Consider the following 15443-nt stretch of genomic DNA (forward strand, 5'->3'; position numbering starts at 1 on the left):
GGGACAACACCAGCCACCACCCTTCCAACACCTGCAGTACATGATATATTTAGTGACTCGGGACAACAACAGCCACCACCCTGCCAACACCTGCAGTACATGATATATTTGGTGACTCGGGACAACACCAACCACCACCCTGCCAACACCTGCAGCTCATGACATATTTAGTGACTCGGGAAACACTAGCCTCCACCCTGCCAACACTTTCAGTACATGATTATATTTGGTGACTCGGGACAACACCAGCGTCTACCCTGCCAACACCTGCAGCTCATGACATATTTAGTGACTCGGGAAACACCAGCCACCACCCTGCCAACACTTGCAGTACATGATATATTTGGTGACTCGGGAAAACACCAACCACCGCCCTGCCAACACCTGCAGCTCATGACATATTCAGTGACTCGGGAAACACCAGCCATCACCCTGCCAACACTTGCAGTACATGATATATTTGGTGACTCGGGACAACACCAGCCAATCACCCTGCCAACACTTGCAGTACATGATATATTTGGTGACTCGGGACGACACCAGCCACCACCCTGCCAACACCTGCTGTGCATGATATATTTGGTGGTTCGGGACAACACCAGGCACCACCCTGCCAACACCTGCAGTACATGATATATTTGGTGGCTCGGGACAACACCAACCACCACCCTGCCAACACCTGCAGCTCATGACATATTTAGTGACTCCGGACAACACCAGCCACCACCCTGCCAACACCTGCAGTACATGATATATTTAATGACTCGGGACAACACCAGCCACCACCCAGCCAACACCAACAGTACATGATATATTTAGTGAATAAGACAACAACAGGCACCACCTTGTCAACACCTGCAGTACATGATATATTTGGTGACTCGGGACAACACCAGCCTCCACCCTGCCAACACCTGCAGTACATGATATATTTAGTGACTCGGGAAGACACCAGCCACCACCCTGCCAACACCTGCAGAACATGATATTTTTAGTGACTCGGAACAACACCAGCCACCACCCTGCCAACACTTGCAGTACATGATGTATTTGGTGTCTCGGGAGAACACCAGCCACCGCCCTGCCAACACCTGCAGCTCATGACATATTCAGTGACTCGGGAAGAACCAGCCACTACCCTGCCAACACTTGCAGTACATGATATATTTATTGACTCGGGACAACATCAGCCACCACCCTTCCAACACCTGCAGTACATGATATATTTAGTGACTCGGGACAACAACAGCCACCACCCTGCCAACACCTGCAGTACATGATATATTTAGTGACTCGGGACAACACCAGCCACCACCCTGCCAACACCTGCAGCTCATGACATATTTAGTGACTCGGGAAACACCTGCAACCACCCTGCCAACACTTGCAGTACATGATATATCTGGTGACTCAGGACAACATCAGTCACCACCCTGCCAACACCTGCAGCTCATGACATATTTAGTGATTCGGGAAACACCAGCCACCACCCTGCCAACACTTGCAGTTCATGATATATTTAGTGAATCGGGACAACACCAGCCACCACCCTGCCAACACTTGCAGTACATGATATATTTAGTGAATCGGGACACCACCAGGCACCACCCTGCCAACACCTGCAGTACATGATATATTTGATGACTCGGGACAACACCAGCCACCACCCTGCCAACACCTGCAGTACATCACATATTTAGTGACTCGGGATAGCACCAGTCAGCAAAACACCAGTCAACACTTACAGTGTATAATGATCTCGAGGCAAATATTATCTGATGAAAAATAATGCCGTCAATATTGACCGAACAATATGTTTCCCTGACTGGTGTTGTACAGTGGTCCTTCAGTCACAACTTAACACTTATTACTGTGATATTACGTGGTTAGAGAAGGTATGAAAATACGATGCAGTCACAGAAAACTAAGATACTTTTCGTAACCTATATGTATAATTTGTATGTAACAACTCAGGTTCCAATGGTTATGAAAAACACATGAGAGTATATAAGATGACTTGAATATATTTTGCTTTGAAAAGAGGTCACAAGATGATCTGTTGTAAGTATTGAAAATTACGAAAGGCTTTGAGGTTCTTGATCTATTGACCGGATATGCAGACAGAGCGAGTGTGGTTATAGATCTATCCTGAACATCTGAAGGAAATGTTCAATATTTTTCGACTGTAGGTCGACTGTAGGTTGGTAATGGCGGTCTCAGTGATCATTGCAGTTGGTAGGCCTGAAGGCTAGCCAACCAATCAAACAACCAGAGTAAGATGATCTACAACATCTTCAGAAGGTGTTGTAGTTCCTCACACAACCTGAACGATCCTGATAGTTGTTAGGCCTAAAGTACAACTGATAGATAAAAAAAAGAACTGAACAGAATTATATTTTTTTGTCAAGTTAACATTTTTTTTTTTTTTCCGGCTGCCCAGTCGTGGGCCAATCAGGCCTCCTGTTGTCTATATCATGTAAACTCATGTAGAAGAAAATGGGAAATAAAAGGGCCGTCCAATGTACCCCTGCCACGCTAAGGTCAGACGAAGTTATGTATTTGAAGTATATTTCAGCTGTTGGAGGCTATGAGAAACACACGCTGACACACTTAACTTTCGCTGAATGACTGAGGAAGTTCGGTACCTGATCTACCATGTTGTGAGAAGGTGTGTTCAACGGGTTGTTTAGCACGACGCGCCAGCTGTGTAAGAGGGCGTGGTTCAACCCCACACCCCGACCTCCAGACACTTTCGACCACGCCTTCTGCAGCAGCCAGCTGACCACACCCCAGCCCATAATGCAGACTATCAAAATCTCCCACAACTCCTCTGGGAAAAGTTCAAAGCGGGAAGGTAGATCAATGTGGCTCTATAGATTCAACAAAAGAACAACACTGCAGAGCATGACTAGAACATACTTAAAGATCATTGCAACATTCATGCAACATCCACCTGAAGCAGTGCCACACACCTGACAAGGGCCTGGAGATGGAGAGGTACTGGGGCAACGGGTGAGGCTTCAGGGAGACGATGACGAAGGGGTCGTCTGCATACGACCTGGTATAGTCGATGACGGGCATCCTGGGGTATGTTATGGTCAGGCTGAGGGAGAGATCTGTCTGCTGGTGCTGCAGGAGGCCCACAGCTCCACTCCAGTTGCCGTCCTTCTGAAGCACTCCCCACTGGCCGTCGTCAGGCTCCTTTAACTCGTACCTGGTGACATCGTGAAGGTCAGAGATCATATAGAATACATACATACATACATACATGCATACATACATACATACATACATGGGAACATATCCAGGAAGTCACAGGTCATGTAAGGACAATATGTTAAAGGTTGTGATGTGAGAACAGGTCAAATGTTGTAAAGTGAGAATAAGTCAAAGGTTGTAAAGTGAGACTAGGTCAGATGTTGTAAAGTGAGAACAGGTCAAAGACAGTCAAGTTGGAACAGGTTAAAAGTTGTGAGGAGAGAATAGGTCAACTAGTGTTGTGAAGTGAGAACCTGTGAAAGATTGTAAAGTGAGAACAGGTCAAAGGTTGTGAAGGGAGAACAGGTGAAAGGTTGTGAGAACAGATCAAAGGCTGTAAAGTGAAACCAGGTTAAATATTGTGAAATGTGAACAGGTCAAAGGCTGTAAAGTGAGAACAGGTGAAAGGTTGTAAACTGAAAATAGGTCAAAGGTTGTAAAATGAAAACAGATGAAAGGTTGTGAAGTGAGAATAGATCAAAGGTTATGAAATGAAAACAGGTCAAAGTCTGTAAAGCGAAAACAGGTGAAATGTTGTAAAGTGAAAACAAGTCAAAGGTTATAAAGTGAAAACAGATCAAAGGTTATAAAGTGAGAACAGGCAAAATGTTGTAAAGTGAGAACTGGTGACTTGTAAAGTGAGAAATAGTCAAAGGTTGTAAAGCGAGAATAGGTCAGAGGTTGTGAACTGAGAGTAGTTGAAAGGTCGTTAAGTGAGAAAAGGTCAAAGGTTGTAAAGTGATAATAGGCCATCGGTCGTAAAGAAAAATAGGCCAAGTTTTGTAAAGGTAAAAGATTCTAATGTGAAAACAGGTCAAGGGTTTTAAGTGAAAACAAGTGAAAGCTTGTGAAGTGAGAACATGTCAAAGGTTGTGAGTTGATGAAATGATGTGAAGAATGTTGTCATGACATCATGTTGTTATAAGGACGGTTGTTGTAGCATTATCATGACATCATGTTGTTATAAGGACGGTTGTTGTAGCATTATCATGACATCATGTTGTTATAAGGACGGTTGTTGTAGCATTATCATGACATCATGTTGTTATAAGGACGGTTGTTGTAGCATTATCATGACATCATGTTGTTATAAGGACGGTTGTTGTAGCATTATCATGACATCATGTTGTTATAAGGACGGTTGTTGTAGCATTATCATGACATCATGTTGTTATAAGGACGGTTGTTGTAGCATTATCATGACATCATGTTGTTATAAGGAACGTTGTTGTAGCATTATCATGACATCATGTTGTTATAAGGACGGTTGTTGTAGCATTATCATGACATCATGTTGTTATAAGGACGGTTGTTGTAGCATTATCATGACATCATGTTGTTATAAGTAACGTTGTTGTAGCATTATCATGACATCATGTTGTTATAAGGACGGTTGTTGTAGCATTATCATGACATCATGTTGTTATAAGGACGGTTGTTGTAGCATTATCATGACATCATGTTGTTATAAGGACGGTTGTTGTAGCATTATCATGACATCATGTTGTTATAAGGACGGTTGTTGTAGCATTATCATGACATCATGTTGTTATAAGGAACGTTGTTGTAGCATTATCATGACATCATGTTGTTATAAGGACGGTTGTTGTAGCATTATCATGACATCATGTTGTTATAAGGAACGTTGTTGTAGCATTATCATGACATCATGTTGTTATAAGGACGGTTGTTGTAGCATTATCATGACATCATGTTGTTATAAGGACGGTTGTTGTAGCATTATCATGACATCATGCTGTTATAAGGACGGTTGTTGTAGCATTATCATGACATCATGTTGTTATAAGGACGGTTGTTGTAGCATTATCATGACATCATGTTGTTATAAGGACGGTTGTTGTAGCATTATCATGACATCATGTTGTTATAAGGACGGTTGTTGTAGCATTATCATGACATCATGTTGTTATAAGGAACGTTGTTGTAGCATTATCATGACATCATGTTGTTATAAGGACGGTTGTTGTAGCATTATCATGACATCATGTTGTTATAAGGACGGTTGTTGTAGCATTATCATGACATCATGTTGTTATAAGGAACGTTGTTGTAGCATTATCATGACATCATGTTGTTATAAGGACGGTTGTTGTAGCATTATCATGACATCATGTTGTTATAAGGACGGTTGTTGTAGCATTATCATGACATCATGTTGTTATAAGGACGGTTGTTGTAGCATTATCATGACATCATGTTGTTATAAGGAACGTTGTTGTAGCATTATCATGACATCATGTTGTTATAAGGACGGTTGTTGTAGCATTATCATGACATCATGTTGTTATAAGGACGGTTGTTGTAGCATTATCATGACATCATGTTGTTATAAGGACGGTTGTTGTAGCATTATCATGACATCATGTTGTTATAAGGACGGTTGTTGTAGCATTATCATGACATCATGTTGTTATAAGGACGGTTGTTGTAGCATTATCATGACATCATGTTGTTATAAGGACGGTTGTTGTAGCATTATCATGACATCATGTTGTTATAAGGACGGTTGTTGTAGCATTATCATGACATCATGTTGTTATAAGGACGGTTGTTGTAGCATTATCATGACATCATGTTGTTATAAGGACGGTTGTTGTAGCATTATCATGACATCATGTTGTTATAAGGAACGTTGTTGTAGCATTATCATGACATCATGTTGTTATAAGGACGGTTGTTGTAGCATTATCATGACATCATGTTGTTATAAGGACGGTTGTTGTAGCATTATCATGACATCATGTTGTTATAAGGACGGTTGTTGTAGCATTATCATGACATCATGTTGTTATAAGGAACGTTGTTGTAGCATTATCATGACATCATGTTGTTATAAGGACGGTTGTTGTAGCATTATCATGACATCATGTTGTTATAAGGACGGTTGTTGTAGCATTATCATGACATCATGTTGTTATAAGGACGGTTGTTGTAGCATTATCATGACATCATGTTGTTATAAGGACGTTGTTGTAGCATTATCATGACATCATGTTGTTATAAGGAACGGTTGTTGTAGCATATCATGACATCATGTTGTTATAAGGACGGTTGTTGTAGCATTATCATGACATCATGTTGTTATAAGGACGGTTTGTTGTAGCATTATCATGACATCATGTTGTTATAAGGACTGTTGTTGTATCAACATCATGACATCATGTTGTATAAGGACAGTTGTTGTAGCATTATCATGACATCATGTTGTTATAAGGACGGTTGTTGATAGCATTATCAAGACTTCATGTTGTTATAAGGACGGTTGTTTGTAGCACTTATCATGACATTTATGGATTTGTATATATGGTCGGTTGTTGTAGCATTATCATGATTCTATGTTGTTATAAGGACGGTTGTGTGTAGCTTTTTCATGTCATCATGTTGTTATAAGGAACGTTGTTGTAGCATATATCATGACAATCATGTTTTTATAAGGAACGTTGTTTGTAGCTATTATCATGAATCATGTTGGTGTAAGGCGGTTGTTGTGCTTTATCATGACATCATGTTGTTATAAGGACGGTTGTGTAGCTATTATCCATGACATCATGTTGTTATATGGAAGTTGTTGTAGCATTATCATGACATCATGCTGTTATAAGGACGGTTGTTGTAGCATTATCATGACATCATGTTGTTATAAGGACGGTTGTTGTAGCATTATCATGACATCATGCTGTTATAAGGAACGTTGTTGTAGCATTATCATGACATCATGTTGTTATAAGGACGATTGTTGTAGCATTATCATGACATCATGTTGTTATAAGGCCGGTTGTTGTAGCATTATCATGACATCATGTTGTTATAAGGACGGTTGTTGTAGCATTATCATGACATCATGTTGTTATAAGGACGGTTGTTGTAGCATTATCATGACATCATGTTGTTATAAGGCCGGTTGTTGTAGCATTATCATGACCTCATGTTGTTATAAGGAACGTTGTTGTAGCATTATCATGACATCATGTTGTTATAAGGAACGTTGTTGTAGCATTATCATGATATCATGTTGTTTTAACGACGGTTGTTGTAGCATTATTACTCACTAGTCAAGGTTATGGTTGTGTTCATTTTGCCTTCATGCAACGTTTTGGCAACTCAGTCCTGAACGTTCTTCCTTCCCATCATCTTCACTACTGACGACTCAGTCCTGAACGTTCCTCCTTCCCATCATCTTCACTACTGACGACCCAGTCCTGAACGTTCTTCCTTCCCATCATCTTCACTACTGACGACCCACTCCTGAACGTTCTTCTTTCCCATCATCTTCACTATTGACGACCCAGTCCTGAACGTTCCTCCTTCCCATCATCTTCACTACTGACGACCCAGTCCTGAACGTTCTTCCTTCCCATCATCTTCACTACTGACGACTCAGTCCTGAACGTTCCTCCTTCCCATCATCTTCACTACTGACGACCCAGTCCTGAACGTTCTTCTTTCCCATCATCTTCACTATTGACGACCCAGTCCTGAACGTTCTTCCTTCCCATCATCTTCATTACAGCCAGACCTTCTCACACATCCAGAGGTTGTCTGAGGCAATGTAACCCATTATGGGTCATCCCTATTTCCTATTCCACCCCCCCCCCCAAACGACAGTTCCCCCCCCCCCCTACGTTTTCTTCCAATTAGTCGACTATAATTAATTGCACTGTTGGCCCACATTAACCATCCAGGAGGTTGAGGATTGTCCCTAGACATACACACTTAGATTAGCGTTGCTCTGTGTAATTAGATTAATGTTGTTCTGAGTAATCAGATTAGCGTTGCTCTGAGTAATTAGATTAATGTTGTTCTGAGTAATTAGGTTAATGTTGTTCTGAGTAATTAGATTAGCGTTGCTCTGAGTAATTACATTAATGTTGTTCTGAGTAATTAGATTAGCGTTGCTCTGAGTAATTAGATTAATGTTGTTCTGAGTAATTAGATTAGCGTTGCTCTTAGTAATTAGATTAATGTTGTTCTGAGTAATTAGGTTAATGTTGTTCTGAGTAATTAGATTAGCGTTGCTCTGAGTAATTAGATTAATGTTGCTCTGAGTAATTGCATTGATGTTGTTCTGAGTAATTAGATTAGCGTTGCTCTGAGTAATTAGATTAATGTTGCTCTGAGTAATTAGATTAATGTTGTTCTGAGTAATCAGATTAATGTTGTTCTGAGTAATTAGATTACCGTTGCTCTGAGTAATTAGATTAATGTTGTTCTGAGTAATTAGATTACCGTTGCTCTGAGTAATTAGATTAATGTTGTTCTGAGTAATTAGATTAGCGTTGCTCTGAGTAATTAGATTAATGTTGTTCTGAGTAATTAGATTAGCGTTGCTCTGAGTAATTAGATTAGTGTTGTTCTGAGTAATTAGATTAATGTTGTTCTGAGTAATTAGACTAATGTTGCTCTGAGTAATTAGAGTAGCGTTGCTCTGAGTAATTAGATTAATGTTGTTCTCAGTAATTAGATTAATGTTGTTCTGAGTAATTAGATTAATGTTGTTCTGAGTAATTAGATTAATGTTGTTCTGAGTAATTAGATTAATGTTGTTCTGAGTAATTAGATTAATGTTGTTCTGAGTAATTAGATTAGCGTTGCTCTGAGTAAATAGATTAATGTTGTTCTGAGTAATTAGATTAGCGTTGCTCTGAGTAATTAGGTTAATGTTGTTCTGAGTAATTAGATTAGCGTTGCTCTGAGTAATCAGATTAATGTTGTTCTGAGTAATTAGATTAGCGTTGCTCTGAGTAATTAGATTAATGTTTCTCTGAGTAATTGCATTAATGTTGTTCTGAGTAATTAGATTAGCGTTGCTCTGAGTAATTAGATTAATGTTGCTCTGAGTAATTGCATTAGTGTTGTTCTGAGTAATTAGATTAATGTTGTTCTGAGTAATTAGATTAGTGTTGTTCTGAGTAATTAGATTAATGCTGTTCTGAGTAATTAGATTAGCGTTGCTCTGAGTAATTAGATTAATGTTGTTCTGAGTAATTAGATTAGCGTTGCTCTGAGTAATTAGATTAATGTTGTTCTGAGTAATTAGATTAGCGTTGCTCTGAGTAATTAGATTAATGTTGTTCTGAGTAATTAGATTAGCGTTGCTCTGAGTAATTAGATTAATGTTGCTCTGAGTAATTGCATTAATTTTGTTCTGAGTAATTAGATTAGCGTTGCTCTAAGTAATTAGATTAATGTTGTTCTGAGTAATTAGGTTAATGTTGTTCTGAGTAACTAGATTAGCGTTGCTCTGAGTAATTAGATTAATGTTGCTCTGAGTAATTGCATTAATTTTGTTCTGAGTAATTAGATTAGCGTTGCTCTGAGTAATTAGATTAATGTTGCTCTGAGTAATTGCATTAATGTTCTGAGTAATTAGATTAGCGTTGCTCTGAGTAATTAGATTAATGTTGTTCTGAGTAATTAGATTAGCGTTGCTCTGAGTAATTAGATTAGTGTTGTTCTGAGTAATTAGATTAGCGTTGTTCTGAGTAATTAGATTAGTGTTGTTCTGAGTAATTAGATTAATGTTGCTCTGAGTAATTGCATTAATGTTGTTCTGAGTAATTAGATTAGCGTTGCTCTGAGTAATTAGATTAATGTTGCTCTGAGTAATTGCATTAATGTTGTTCTGAGTAATTAGATTAGCGTTGCTCTGAGTAATTAGATTAGTGTTGTTCTGAGTAATTAGATTAGCGTTGCTCTGAGTAATTAGATTAGTGTTGTTCTGAGTAATTAGATTAGCGTTGCTCTGAGTAATTAGATTAATGTTGCTCTGAGTAATTGCATTAATGTTGTTCTGAGTAATTAGATTAGCGTTGCTCTGAGTAATTAGATTAGTGTTGTTCTGAGTAATTAGATTAGCGTTGCTCTGAGTAATTAGATTAGTGTTGTTCTGAGTAATTAGATTAGCGTTGCTCTGAGTAATTAGAAATGCATTATTTTATGAACAAGACCAGTTCACCTGTAGTGGATGGGTACAGTCGAGTGTGAGCGATGTTTCGAATCCTGCGCGCTTGGTGTTGACTTGTATCCGAAAAGAAATTTTAATTGAGAAGGTGACGTGGTTACTCAACTATTATCTGCCCTCGTCATGCATCATCATCATCTCTCTCTCTCTCTCTCTCTCTCTCTCTCTCTCTCTCTCTCTCTCTCTCTCTCTCTCTCTCTCTCTCTCTCTCTCTCTCTCTCTCTCTCTCTCTCACCTATAACAGCCAGGTTACTACCATTCACAGATGGTCGTCTATCTACTTCAGGTCCTCCCTCAGGCGTAATAACTTAATGATAGATAAGATAAAAGATAATGTAAGATAAAAAGATAATGAGATATAGAATACAAGATAATGAGAGATAAGTATATATGGTTTAAGAGTGGCGAGCAAGATGTGTGAGGTAGTGGACGTACGTGAAGTTGAGGTGGTGGGCGATGGTGGAGAGGACCCGAGCGTCCACTGAATCCTTCATGGTCAACACCACACCGGAGGACAACATGGAGTTGTTGCTGATCACCTGGAAGTCAGTGAAGGGGAAGTACTTGAGTGCTGCCACTCTGAGCAGCCGACCCATCAGGTTCATCGGCCCATCTGGTGATGAGGGAACTCAGGTTATCATTGGTGTAGTAACAATATAGTCTTGGGTCAATACTAACCCACCTCACCTTGACCAGCGACATGAAACACCAACTCATATGAGAAACATTATCTAATACTAAAAACATTAATAACAGAAACGTTATTAATGCTAAAACTTTAGTGTTAGAAAACTATTTGATGTTAGAAATGCTAATTAATGCTAGAAACATTAATTAGAAACACTAAAGTTGGAGAACTGATTAATGTTAGAAATGCTAATTAAGATTAATAAGCTGATAATGTTAAAAACGCTGTTTGATATCAAAAACACTGATTAATGCTAGAAACACTAATTAACGTTAGAAACACTAATTAATGTTAGAAATGCTAATTAATGTTAGAAATGCTAATTGGTATTGATTCAATAATTGATGTTAAAAACTCTAACTAATGTAAAAGCACTAACTGATGTTAGAAACACTTATCAATGTTAGATTACAAATTAATGTTAGAATCAATTATTGATGTTACAGATACTAATTAATTCCAAAACATTAATCATTGCTAGAAATGATACTAAAAATTAGAAATATAATCAATGTTAAAATGCTGATTACCATTCTTGAGGCCAATAATGTACCAGAGTGTTATACATGGTATATTATTGTCTATTATATCTTGGTACTGCTGCATGGTATGATCAGTATATTGTGTAGAGGTGGGTCACATACCCCAGGGATGGTTAGTAACCCTGCGACACTGACCAGGGAAGGGGGTAGTGACCATGAGGGACTGATCAGGGAAGGGGGTAGTGACCCTAGGGGATTGATCAGGGAAGGGGGTATTGGCCCTGGGGGATTGATCAGGGAAGGCGGTAGTGATCCTGGGGGACTGATCAGGGAAGGGGGTAGTGATCCTGGGGGACTGATCAGGGAAGGGGGTAGTGACCCTGGGGGACTGATCAGGGAAGGGGGTAGTGACCCTGGGGGACTGATCAGGGAAGGCGGTAGTGATCCTGGGGGACTGATCAGGGAATAGGGTAGTGATCCGGGAAGACTGACCAAGGAAGAGGATTGTGACCCTAGGAGACTGCACTGGATAGGAGGGTAGTAACCTGGGAGACTGACCAGGGAAGAAGGTAGTGATCCTGGGAGACTGACCAGGGAAGAAGGTAGTGATCCTGGGAGACTAACCAGGGAAGAAGGTAGTGATCCTGGAAGGCTCTGCTGTAAGGTTCCAGTCGTGCAGCAGCTGGACGTCCTCCCATCCGTTGTTACAGTACAGACAACGTCGATATATCCTCACCCGACCCTCACAACCTGCAACATAGAACAACAAGTCTTATTGTCTCACAACACGCAACACCAGGTCTTAATGTGATCTGAATACATAGCATCAGGTTGTTGTGTGTCCTTAACACACAGAATTAAGTCTTAACACACAACATTAGGTCTTAACACACAACATTAAGTGTTAACACACAACATTAGGTCTTAACACACAACATTAAGTCTTAACACACAACATTAGGTCTTAACACACAACATTAAGTCTTAACACACAACATTAGGTCTTAACATACAACATTAGGATCTTAACACACTACAATTAGGTCTTAACACACAACAGTTAAGTCCGTAACCACACATTAGGTCTTAACACTACAAACAATAAGTCTTAACACACAACATAAGGTCTTAACACACAACATTAGGTTTGAACACACAACGATATGTCTTAACATACAACATTTAGTCTTACACACAACATTAGGTCTTAACACATCAACAGTAAGTTCTTAACACACAACATTAGTCTTAACACACAACATTAAGGTCCTAACACACAACATTATGTCTAACACACAACATAGGTCTAACAACACAACATTAAGTCTTAACACACAACATTAGTAGCTTAACACACACAACATAAGTCTTAACACACAACATTAGAGGTCTTAACAACACACATATAGGTCTTAACACAACAACTTTAGGTGCTTAACACACAACATTAAGTCTTAACACAAACCAACATTAGGTCTAACACACAACATTAAGTCTTAACACACAACATTAGGTCTTAACACAAACATTAGGTCTTACACACATCTACAACATTAAGTCTTAACACACACATCTTAAGTCTTAACATCTCAACATTAGGTCTTACACCACAACATTAAGTGTCTTAACTCACAACATATAAGTCTTAACCACTACATTAGGTCTTAACACACAACATTAGTCTTAACACACAACAATAAGTTAAACCCACAACATTAAGAGCTTACACACAACATTAGGTCCTTAACACACAACTATTATGTTAACACACAATCATTTAAGTCTTAACAACACAACATAAGTCTTAACACACTACATTAGGATCTTAACACACAACATTAAGTGCTTAACCACACAACATAAGGTCTTAACACACAACTTCACACACAATAGGTCTTAACACACAACATTAAGTCTTAACACACAACATTAAGTCTTAACACACAACATTAGGTCTTAACACACAACATTAGGTCTTAACACACAACATTAGGTCTTAACACACAACATTAAGTCTTAACACACAACATTAGGTCTTAACACACAACATTAAGTCTCAACACCAAACATTAGGGTCTTAAACACTACAACATAGGTCTTAACACACAACATTAGGTCTAACACACAACATTAAGTCTTAACACAACAACATTAGGTCCCTTAACACCACAACATTAAGTCTTTACACACAACATTAGGTCTTAACACACCTAACATTTAGGTCTTAAACACACAACATTAAGTCTTAACACACAACATTAAGTCTTAACACACAACATAGGTCTTAACAGCACAACATTAAGTCTAACACATAGGTCTACATTAGGTCTTAACACACAAACATTAAGTCTTAACACAATCAAAATTAGGTCTTAACACACCAACATTAAGTCTTAACACACAACATTTAGGGTCTAAACACACAACATAAGTCTTAACACACAACATTAGGTCTAACCTACAATCAGTAAGGTCTTAACACAAAACAATTAGGTCTTAACACACAACATAGTCTAAACACTACATTAGGTCTTATCACTCAACATTAAGTCTAACACACAAAATTAGGTCTGACACAACGACATTAGGTCTTAACACACAACATTAATGTCTTACACACACAACACTAAGTCTTAACACACAACATTAGGTCTTAACACACAAACATTAAGTTGCTTAACACACAACATTAGGTCTTATCACTCAACATTATGTCTTAACACACAACATTAAGTCCTTAACACACAACAATTAGGGCTTAACACACAACATTAGGGTCCTTAACACACAACATTAGGTCTTAACACACACATTAGGTCTTAACACCAACATTAAGTCTTAACACACAACATTAGGTCTTAACACACAACATTAGGTCTTAACACACAACATTAAGTGTTAACACACAACATTAGGGCTTAACACACAACATTAGGTCTTAACACACAGCATTAGGTCTTAACACACAACATTAGTTCTTAACACACAACATTAAGTGTTAACACACAACATTAGGTCTTAACACACAACATTAGGTCTTAACACACAACATTAGGTCTTAACACACAACATTAGTTCTTAACACACAACATTAAGTGTTAACACACAACATTAGGTCTTAACACACAACATTAGGTCTTAACACACAACATTAGTTCTTAACACACAACATTAAGTCTTAACACACAACATTAGGTCTTAACACACAACATTAGTTCTTAACACACAACATTAAGTGTTAACACACAACATTAGGTCTTAACACACAACATTAGGTCTTAACACACAACATTAAGTCTTAACACACAACATTAGGTCTTAACACACAACATTAGGTCTTAACACACAACATTAGGTCTTAACACACAACATTAAGTCTTAACACACAACATTAGGTCTTACCACACAACATTAAGTCTTAACACACAACATTAAGTCTTAACACACAACATTAAGTCTTAACACACAACATTAGGTCTTAACACACAACATTAAGTCTTAACACACAACATTAGGTCTTAACACTCAACATTAGGTCTTAACACACAACATTAGGTCTTAACACACAATATTAAGTCTTAACACACAACATTAGGTCTTAACACACAACATTAAGTGTTAACACACAACATTAAGTCTTAACACACAACATTAGGTCTTAACACACAACATTAAGTCTTAACACACAACATTAAGTCTTAACACACAACATTAAGTCTTAACACACAACATTAGGTCTTAACACACAACATTAGGTCTTAACACACAACATTAAGTCTTAACACACAACATTAGGTCTTAACACACAACATTAAGTCTTAACACACAACATTAGGTCTTAACACACAACATTAGGTCTTAACACACAACATTAAGTCTTAACACACAACATTAGGTCTTAACACACAACATTAAGTCTTAACACACAACATTAGGTCTTAGCACACAACATTAGGTCTTAACGCACAACATTAGGTCTTAACACACAACATTAGGTCTTAACACACAACATTAAGTCTTAACACACAACATT

Source organism: Panulirus ornatus, chromosome 12 (genome assembly GCF_036320965.1).
Source record: "Panulirus ornatus isolate Po-2019 chromosome 12, ASM3632096v1, whole genome shotgun sequence".
NCBI lineage: Eukaryota > Metazoa > Arthropoda > Malacostraca > Decapoda > Palinuridae > Panulirus > Panulirus ornatus.